Raw genomic sequence first — 11709 nt, forward strand, 5'->3', positions numbered from 1 at the left:
CATAAATATTCAACTCGAAGTTATAAGGACAAATATTGGACAAAACTTGCCGCTGAGCTCTGTCAACAGGTAATTGTGATATGTAGCTCAGTTTTGATTGGAACATTTATCACAGGATAAATCTACCAGATATTCCTTATTCATTAGATAGAACATACATTCACTATGATTCTATTGTTAACATAAGTATTGGTGGTCGCTATTCGGATAATAATTTTGTATTTTTAGCATCCGATTTGACATGAAATTTTCATTTTAACATTAAGCACTTGAGCTTGGATTGGCACCTTAGCATAATATTTCTTAATGTAAATCAATTATCAATTTCTTTCGTCAAAACAATTCAGCTGGTAATGTTACTATTTTGTTATGATATGAATTTAATTCTCTTTCAATGGATAATTTTACCTTTTTCTGTTTGTATTTACAATACTTACCCAAACATTGAATGAATATATATATATATATATATATATATATATATATATATATATATATATATATATATATATATATATATATATGCAATAAACTGACAACGAACAGTGCAAAACTAGAATTTAACTGGCCTGAGCGCTTTTCGACTCTTAATGAGTCCTTTTAAAATGCAAATGCAAAACGTAGACAAGAGAAACAAATCAAATACAAAAACCGTTGCTTGCAAAACATTACATGGCTGTTTCTACAGGAATTAAACCTTTAAATGTATTATGTTTCAAATAGTTTATTTCAACCTGTTGAGGATGCTGAAAAATATTTTTATTGACCTAGAAATTGATGAGCCATAATGATATCTGTTCCTTTATGTAAAGTTATGTATGCCCAAATTGTATCCCACATATTCCATTCTTACAGTAGTAGTTATAAGCTACTAAGTAAATTTAGAGATTAATTAAAAGAAAATGTATCGGCTGCGAAAGATAATTTTATTTGTGCATGGTTGTCTTTTTTCTAGTCTTATTGGTTTAAACAGCTTGGTTTCAATGTTCTAAGGCGGCGTATCCAGTAAGATTCCTTTTCTTTCCTGGTTTTAGAACTCCAGTTGGGGTTGTGAGCAATTGCACTAAGTCTTATGTCACTCAAAGTGTGGCCAGGGGAGGAGAAGTGTTCTGCCACCGGGCATTCGCACAGCTTCTTTGTCATCCAATCAGATCTATGAAGGTTGATCCTTTTGTGTAGCTTTTCAGTTTCTCTAACATACTGAAGGCTACAGATCTTACCTGTGATGTGCTAGGTAATAGACGATTTTCTGAATTTCTAGTTAATTTTTTATCATTAAAAGAAAAAGTTCCTCCTTTGTACACTTCTATTTGAGTGTGCTTAAAAAAGTTTCAAGGACACAGGGACGTGTCAACCAAGTGATCACAGTTGGCCTTTGTTGTTTATTTTTTCTCTTTTATAACCAAAAAATAGTAAGTTTAAGATTGCTTGGAAAGCACCTATAATGCAGTCAGTGTTTATTAAAAAACGTAAGACATAAAGTAAATCCTAATCACCCTATACTATAAGGCAAAGAAACGCACGTGTAATCTAAGATTTTTTCACTAAAATAAATTATTTTGTCTGGTTGATTTAAATATTGAGTAAAACTTTTGGCATTATCCATTCATTTGAAATTTGCGGTAAAGAATCAGTACAACCAGAATTCATATGGCTCTCAGGCCATGACCCATCCCACGCTTGTAATTGTTAGCTACGATACTTCAATGAAGGCTAGTGGTTTTGATAAAAAAAATGTATACATCTTACTGGTCTCGAACATAAATGATATTGTTTCACTAAGAATCTTTAAAAGTTAAACAGAAACATAAAACAAATGTAGAAGAAAAATATATCTACCCTTGATGTTGGCACTGCAAGAGGTTCTGGTACTTGATATATGAACTGCGTTAATCAACCGCATGAACATCTCTCTTGCTATACATTCAGCTATTGAAGTCATTAAACGTCTGCTGAAAAGAACCAGCACAACTGGCTATCAGATGAAAGCAAGCGAACACAGACGTACGTGTTCTAAGTCATATTTATATCCTGTCTGAAGTATAAAATATACCACAAGTTACCCTCATTCAGGCATTATATCTGATCTTACAGCATGGTAAAAGCAATGCAATGAATATGCTCTCAGCCAGACTCCTTTTAATTGTCTCATCTGACTGTGTATGGACAGCAGTCTCGGAAGATGCGGGTGCAGCTATATTTGTATATATGTAAATTTTCTTTCTTCTTTATTGCTTAAGCAAATAATTCCGGAATTTAATCTGGTTATTTCCTTTACACTAAACTTGTTGTCCTCTCTTAGTTTTTTAACGCGTGGAGTATAACCTTGGTAATGTGAGCAAAATTTCGTGTCTGAAATTATAGATGGATTCTTTGAATGTGACCAGATTATTCCAATAAGTAGGTGTTTCGTGTATAGCATATTGAATGCTTTGGCTACCATGTTTATACAGTTGGAATATTTGCATTTCTTCACAGCAAATGATACGAACTAATAAAGTCATCAAAATCCATTTATAGTAGGTTATTCTGTCTAATGTTACTAATTTTGTCTGACTTTTGTTGAATACAAAAATGCGGGATAAAGGGGTATTAATTATTGTTTGCCATAATAAAGCATTTATAGAGAAGAAACTTAGTATTAATCGAGAAATAAGGATTGAGACGATGTCAGACGTATATTTCTCATGATGCTTAATGAAAGATCGTAGTTATGTGGCGCAGTTGAGACAATGCCTTATGTATATTTATCATGCTACTTTCTGACAGATCTGAGTTATGTAGTTCTTAATATTCAGTTGAGGTTCATTATATATATATATATATATATATATATATATATATATATATATATATATATATATATATATATATATATATATATATACCTTGCGGTGGACTGTATGAGGTCAATGGGAAATCCTATACTGAATGGGTCAATATGTTTATCAGGGAGATAATATTAAAGGGTCCTAAGATTTATAAGGTCAAACGGAAATGGTAATGTTCAATTTTGTATCTACAATCCAAAACGCAAGACATAAAATGCAGCAACTAATTTTTATTACTTTCTAAACGCACCACATATACTAACCAGCACCCTCTTTTTGATTACTATCTGAACACGTACCCCTACCATCCAAACAAAAAGGGTATAAGGTGTTGACACACACAATTACACACAAACATAATATCACACAAGGTAAGAAATTTGTCTGGTTCCTCTTCTATATAATTATGCATAAACATACACCAAAGTCGGTTAACATAAGTAGTATCACTTAACTGGTTCTCTTTTTTCTAACTTCCTCACACGGTGGATCCACAGAGAAAGATCCGCTTCATGCATCCATGCCTCCACATAAATGTTTCTCTTCCATACCGCTGCGTCTGTTATTCTAGTAATAGTCAACGATGCCTTCACAAACATGGGTTAGTCTGGGTTAAACAGCATACCGGAAACAATTGTTGATGACTCGACGCTAGTCCACATCTTGCTTCAGTTGTGTTGAGAACAAGTGACAGCGTATGAGAATACACTTGCATACAGTTTGATCAATGTACCTCTAACTGAAACAACGAAGACGATGTACTAGTTCGCGCCAGATGCGGATACCTCGTATACTTGGAACGAATGTTATGACTACGACTACTACGGCAGCTGTAACCAGCAAGTGACGAAGCGGCAGGTGTGGGTACACTGGCAGCCTATTCGCGAACCAGCACACAGTCTACTCAGGCCATTTGGGTCGTTCGCCACTGACACGTCGCAGTAGTGGAGTCACCTGGGTGATAGAACAGCCCTCTTCTGGAATGCACTACTCATCTCCTTGCCACGAGGAAGGGGCTAGAAAAGGTGCCATAAGCTTTGCCTGCTCTAAACCTCCCTAGCCAGCTTACCGCGCTGGTGGGAATCCTTCTCCAGCGGTCAAAATACAAAGAAGAAAATGAGGATTGTTCCTCTCACACTTGGCGAATGGACTGTGCGCACATTACTGAACAGAGGCGACACGAAAAGACCCCAGAGGAGAACTGCCCTAATAGGATGGGAACTCGCCAAATACAAACTAGACCCGGCTTGCAGGAGAATGCGAACTCTTTGGAAGGGGCTCCGAATACACTTTCTTTCGGAGCGGCCGATGAGGTGAAGAGCGCCTTGTGGCTGGTGTCGGCTTTTCAGTAAAGACAGCACTGATTAACGAATTGGCTGGACTTCCCAAGGAAATAATCGATAAACTCATGACCATGAAACTCCGACTTTTGTCTGGATGAAAGCACTTACCATCATCAGTTGCTACGCTCCAAATATGACCAACCCGGATGAAGTGAAGGTCGAGACATATGAAGATCTTTACTTCGTTATTGCTGACATTCCAAACCAGATAAGCTCGTCATTCCTAGTGACCTGAATGCAAGAGTATGCTGTGATCACGTTGCCTGGGATGGAATACTACAAAAGCAAGGAGTGGGTTACTGTAACAGCAACTTGCCTTTTGCTTCAGACTTGCACCGAGTATAATCTCCTATATCCAATATTCTTCCGCCTCCCTACCCGCAACCGGACGTCATGGATGCACCCTCTCTCTAAGCACTGACATCTCATCGGCTACGTCATGGTCAGGAAGAGGGACAGGCAGGATGTGCGTGTGAGCATGTCCTTGTGCGGCTCCAACTCTTGCACAGACCACCATCTCATCATCACTAAATTCAACGTCCTCATTCAGCCCAAAAGACTCACGCAGGAAAAGAAGGCCCCTAAACGACTAAACATCACCAAGTTGAAACGCACCAGTACCAAACAGTCTCTCGTGGATGCCATGGGTGACATTCAGAGAGCTGGTCTACAGCACAGCTTCGGAAATCCCAGGACTCTCAACCAGAAAGCACCAAAACTGGTTTGATGAGAACTTCTATGAGATCAAGCAGTTGCTGGATGACAAACACCGCCTCCATCAAACCTACCTCAACAACCCCAATTCCACCTCCACAATGCGTACAATAATATATGCAGAACCGTAAGGCAGAAACTCCATCATGGCAGATCAACAGAGCTGATGAGATCAAGTGCTACTCAGACAGTCATGACAAGAAGAATTTCTACAATACCCTGAAAGGAGTGTATGGACTTACATCCAGAGCCTCTGAATCATCCCCCTTCACAGCGCAGACGGGAACACACTAATTGCTGACAATGAGAAAATTCTTAAAAGATGGGTTGAACACTTTGACAATGTCTTGAATCGCCCTTCATCCATCAACGATCAAGATATTAGTCATCGCCCTCAATTACCCATGAACAAAGAACTGGATGGCCCTCTAACATTGTTCGAGACACAGAAAGCGATACGTATGCAATCCCGTGTCAAAGCCCCTAGTTCAGACTACATCCTAGCTAAAGTCTACAAGGAAGGGGACACAACATTGTTAGAAAGGCTCCACCAACTTTAGTATTGATGTGGCAGCAACACCGGGGTATATACTTGCTATCAATCGTAGGAAAGATACTTGCTAGAATCCTAATCAACCTCCTCACTACGCACGATGCACTGGGACTCTTGCCTGAAAGCCAGTGTGGATTCCGGAAAGAACGTGGGACCATCTACAAGGTGTTTGCTGCGAGGCAGCTGCATAAGAAATGTCAAGAGCAAAACGCTGACCTTTTCTCCATCTACGTCGACTTGACAAAGGTCTTTGATACTGTCAGCAGAGAAGGCTTGTGGAAGCTAATGGCCAAGTACTCCAGCTCCTGCAGAACCTTCGGTCTCACAATCAGTACCAAGGTTCCAGACACTGAGGTACTCGCCCAAGCAGGTCTCCCCAACATCCACATCATCCTGATTCAGTCGCAGCTGCACTGGGCTGGACATGTTGTGCGCATGCCAGACCTTCGGCAGCCTAAGAGACTCTTCTATGGCGAGCTACAGCAATGACAGCGACCCCACGAAGGTCACAATAAACGCTTCAGAGACAATATGCATTGAAATCGTTCGACATAAACCTTGATTCAAGGAAGCAAACATCAAGCGATCAATTCACTTGGCGTTCCTCTGTGCACAAAGGCTCAAAGTTGTGCAAATCTAGCAGGACAGCAGCTGCAGAGCTGAAGAGGTAAACCAGAAATGCTTGTGCCATCAACCCTATTGAAGATGTCCCACTCAGCTATTGTTCCTTATGCAAACGAACATTTCGTGCAAGGATTGGCCTCATCAGCACCCTGCGCACGCACAGAAAATAACCAGATCCTCCAACCCTCGGATGACTAGAGTGACCCTCGTCGACTCGACGGACGAACATGTATATGCGCAAAGTCATTTCTCCATTAGGAAAAGGTTTCAATTACTGCATTATTTCGCATAGTTGTTTGTATATGTTCTTTTTTCCCCATTCCGTATAGTATCGCATAGTTGTGCTTGTACTTGTAATACAGGAAATGGGAAATCTTCGGTATTTGTTGTTTGCGGGAAAGGGGACTTCTATTTGTAGAAAGTCGAATGAAATTGTGTGCATTTTTGTGATATACTTGTTGTTATGGGGGGCTGTCGATGTTTTTGTTGTTGGTTTTTGCCATGAATCTTTCTGTTGCTTTTGGTCGTGGATGTTTAGGGTCTTGTTGTTAGATTGATGTCTATAAAAAAACCTGTAGGATTTGGATTTGGATGGGTTTTTTAGTATACTTGTCTCTGGTTTTTGTATGTTATTTGTTCCTGGTGTTTGCTTGGATTCTTATACTTGTTTCTGGTTTTTGGTATTCTTGTTCTAGATTTTTCTGTTGGATTGTTACACTTTTTTGTAGATCATGTTGGCTATGGAATGCTGGTGAATTGGTATGCTTGTGCATGGAAATGTTTGAGCATTTTGAATATACATAGGTTGGATGGAATTGTGTGTGTGTCTTTGTTTTTGTTGTGTATCTTTTTTCATGGGCGAAATAATAGGCTTAGCTATTTGTGTTTCTTCAGATTGGAAGACTTCTTGTAGGATTTCTTGTTGATCATTTGGCGATTTGCTCGTTGCAGGAAAGGTAGTTAAAAAATGTAGCTGAAATGTAAACATTTTTGGGGTCTCATTTTAACTAATTTAATTCACGTTTGATTTTTTTTTTGGTTGTTATTTTATGGTGACTACTTGTTGATCACCATATCATGCATATACTCGCGTGTGACGGTGACTATGTCAATATCAAGTCATAGGGCATAGCAGGCCGTGACCTATATTAATGCCCAAAATCTAAAACCCTATTATCACATTTCTGAAAGACATATACAACAGCTGAAAGAATCTGTAGCCATTTGTAGTAGAAGAATGTGCTGCATATAAAGGTTAAATAAAGGTATTGATATATGATCACATGGTATACAACTTGTAGAACAAACAGTATTAGGACCTGAACACGACACCTTGTCACTAAAATATCTCGCACAGAGCTGGTGTTTTATGTATTCTATAACGACTACCAATGTTAATAAAATTGCATCCCTCTCTCAATTTTTTTGACTTAACCGCCGGCTCGTTGCTAACAAACTGAGCTTCCACAAACCGAATCTGAGTTCGACCCGGGTGTCAGATAAGTCGGTTTGTACATTCATAGATATACTATTAGTGGTATTAATTTTCAGTCGTGAATATATTCAAGTTTAACTGAGTACATTAAGAGCAACTACGTCTAGGCTCAAGTATTTATTATACATTTACTTCAGCTAACCTTAAAACCAAGCAGCACCTATAGGATTGAATTATGTCACATGGAATAATATTTATACCAATATTATTCCACGATGATTTAACTTTTTTATAAAACAAGATTCTTTGTAGAAGCTTATAATAAAAACATCTTTATTCATTATAAGCTGACGTCAACTCTATTTAGTTTATATTAACAATGAGTTATATAATTCATAGCCTAAAACAACATACCTTTCTACTTCTTATGAAGCTCAAGAAGGACTTTTTTTGTTCGATTAAACTTATGGAAGCTTCATGACATATATTGTACTTAAGTATAATCATTAGAAATTGGTTACAAATTACATACTAATTACCATTTCTGCTGATCGAAATCAGTGCAAATCCAGATTAACTCTTTGTGCATAAATTGGTGTTATGCTTGAATTTAAAACTATTTAACAGGCACTTCTGGACTTATGTCATGTGTGAAAATATGTGTCTTTTCAACAAAGATTAAAGTAGATTTATGTACTTATTAAAGATTTCTGTAATAAAAGAAAATGTAAAAAAATGACTGCAGTTTCATAGTGACACGCACACAAGTTATTTTCTTTGATACTAGAGATTAAAATATTTCGATAAAAAGAACTGTTTTTGTTTGCATGAAAAAAATCAATTAATTAGTTTTCAAATCTTTTATCATTCAGGACATCTTTTATCAAACTAGTGTATTAAAATTAATATATGAAAGTTTTTAATTTCCTATCAAAATAATAATTGATGCATTTGTTTACCTTTAACCAAATTAAAATTTTTCATTTTAACTTTTAAAAAAAATTTAAATGTTGCCGTCTTTACCAATGTCAATATAGTAAAAGAAATTTTGAAGTTGGACCGGTCAACAATCTCTTACATTCGTATTATAATATTTCAAAAGAAGCCAAAATTCGCGGGAAAAAAGAAAATTAATGCACGACTAATTCCATACATCTATACGTGCAAAAATAATAAAAACATTGCAATACATGTTTCTAAAAGATTTGTTCCCTAAAGCCTTGGGATTATCGCAATTTTAGAGAAAAGCGTATATCATGTAATACATTAAAATACTTACAAAGGCAAAGTAATCAAAGAAAACAACTTACCTGATTTAATTAAGGATGCTGTTCTTGTGAAAATGCACAAAGTTAGACCAATATGTCTTTATAAATTTTATCAAAGTCTACCAGAATTAAAATGACCTAAAACTTAAATTGCAGTTATGGAATGAAACTACAGGACAATGTCTTATATATTGTAGACTCATAAAGGGAAATACCAACATATTATAATAGTGGCCTAGGTTCAAGTTCAAATACACAAAAAAAGTTAATAGTTTTAAAACGTTTTATTAAATTTCTTTTGCAGAAAATACAGTGAAAAGAATTTGATTAGTAATCGCAAGCAAATTGGATAAAATTAATCATTCGTCTTTCTCCATCTCTGCTCAAAAACTTACTTCTATAAAATACCCCTCCCTTACAAAACGTGTGAAATTTATTTTTAATGTGCAAAACATTTATAAAATATTGGCAAATACATCACGAAAACAGGCACGGCTTTTTTTATCCAGATAATGTTAATAAGGAACAACAATGGCGGCTTAAACAGTCATGGAGACCGATTTTTTCAGCTTAATATTAGTCAGAAAATAAAAAGAAAATAAATCTGATATGTTGTATTTGAAGCATAAGATATATCTAGGGGACTCCCATTGGTGTGGGGAGATAATAACGCGGAGAGCATACCTTGCAAAGAGAAAAAGTAAGGAATATATATCAAGCATGTTTTCAATTATTTGCAAAATTAATTAGTATAAAAGATGCATATACAAACACACATTTTAGCACAATTGTTTAAGTATATATCATCAAGATCATTTAGTGTTGGGTACCAACTTACACTATTTTTGAATTGGTCATAACCCAATTAACGTGATCCATTCGAAACCCAATTAACGTGATCCAGTCGAAACCCAATTAACGTGATCCAGTCGAAACCAGTCTGAATGTTGCGCTATGAGGTTACAATAAAATCCTTCTCTCCTTACAACATAATTTCAATTAAATATTTGCAAAACTTCATTAATTGTAACCAATATATCTTCATTATAACATAATTTCTTTACGTCGTTACCAAATATTTTACTTGAAAACGTAATTCGGCAGTCAAGATGTAACACTAAGGAGATAATCAGACAGACAAGGTGTAACACTAAGGAGGTAATCAGACAGACAAGTTTTAACAGTAAGAAGGTAACCAAACATACAAGATGTAGCACTAAGGAGGTAATCAGACAGACAAGTTGTAACAGTAAGAAGGTAATCAGACAGACAAGATGTAGCATCAAGGGGGTAACCAGACACATAAGGTGCAACACTAAGAAAATAATCAGACAGAGAAGTTATAACAGTAAGAAGGTAATCAGACAGACAAGGTGTAACACTAAGGAGGTAATCAGACAGACAAGTTGTAACAGTAAGAAGGTAATCAGACAGAAAAGATGTAGCATCAAGGGGGTAACCAGACACATAAGGTGCAACACTAAGAAAATAATCAGACAGACAAGTTATAACAGTAAGAAGGTAATCAGACAGACAAGGTGTAACACTAAGGAGGTAATCAGACAGACAAGTTGTAACAGTAAGAAGGTAATCAGACAGAAAAGATGTAGCATCAAGGGGGTAACCAGACACATAAGGTGCAACACTAAGAAAATAATCAGACAGACAAGTTATAACAGTAAGAAGGTAATCAGACAGACAAGGTGTAACACTAAGGAGGTAATCAGACAGACAAGTTGTAACAGTAAGAAGGTAATCAGACAGAAAAGATGTAGCATCAAGGGGGTAACCAGACACATAAGGTACAACACTAAGAAAATAATCAGACTGACAAGATGTAACGCGAAAGCGGTAATCAGACAGACAAGGTGTAACACAAAACACAAATGGATATTACATTGGTAATCAATTTGTAATAGTAAATAACATGCATTAATGTTACAAGCAGAATTAATCACGTCAAGGGAGTCCCCTCAAGGAAGAAACGATACAGAAATATGTATATCAAGGGAATCCCCAAAACATATTCAAGGAAAGAATGACAAAACTATAATTAGATACTTGGAGTACCCTCAACCTATTTTTCCTTCCCGTTTAACGGAAAGCAGAGTGGTACAAGTATTCATGAATGGGAAGGGAGAGGAAATGTCATTACCATTTATGCTAACCTTCTCTAGTACTCCATCGTACATATTATATGAACAAGTCATAGGTACTCGATACGTGCTTAAGAACAGTAAACATGTATTAATTTGGGTAATGATTTTACTACATACGCATGAGCAGTTACAAATTTTATGGGTGTACCCTTTATGGAAATTATATGGAAAAAATGATAACACTAGTAGTATGTAAACGTTTTTGAAAATGTATTAAATGTGATTTTGAAAAATATTTCAAGAATGAGTCAATCATTCATAAAACAATGGATAAAATATCGAGCGATCATGCGGAGTATATAGTCAAGAAAGGATATAGAAATGTTTACATACATACATACATACATACATACATACATACAGGCATGCATGCATGCATGCATACATACATACATACATACATACATACATACACACACACACATATACATACATACATACATACATACATACATACATACATACATACATACATACATACAAGGGCCCCGAGTGGTCTAAAGCGTTCTCCGTTACGGATAACTGCCATCTCACCTCTGTCTGCGTGGGTTCGAGTCTCGGATTCTGCCAATGTGGGTACGTGAGAAAGCTTGCCAGTAGCTTCTCGTGGGTCGGTGGTTCTTTCTGGGGTTTTCCCGGGTTCTTCCTCCACCATTAATACTGGCCGCCATGTATAGCCTATCGTGTGCTGAAAAATGGCGTTAAACCCTACAACAACAACAACAACAACAACACACACACACACACACACACACATGCATACATGCATACATACATACATA

Source organism: Sinohyriopsis cumingii, chromosome 6 (assembly GCF_028554795.1).
Source record: "Sinohyriopsis cumingii isolate HCF-2022 chromosome 6, ASM2855479v2, whole genome shotgun sequence".
Lineage (NCBI taxonomy): Eukaryota > Metazoa > Mollusca > Bivalvia > Unionida > Unionidae > Sinohyriopsis > Sinohyriopsis cumingii.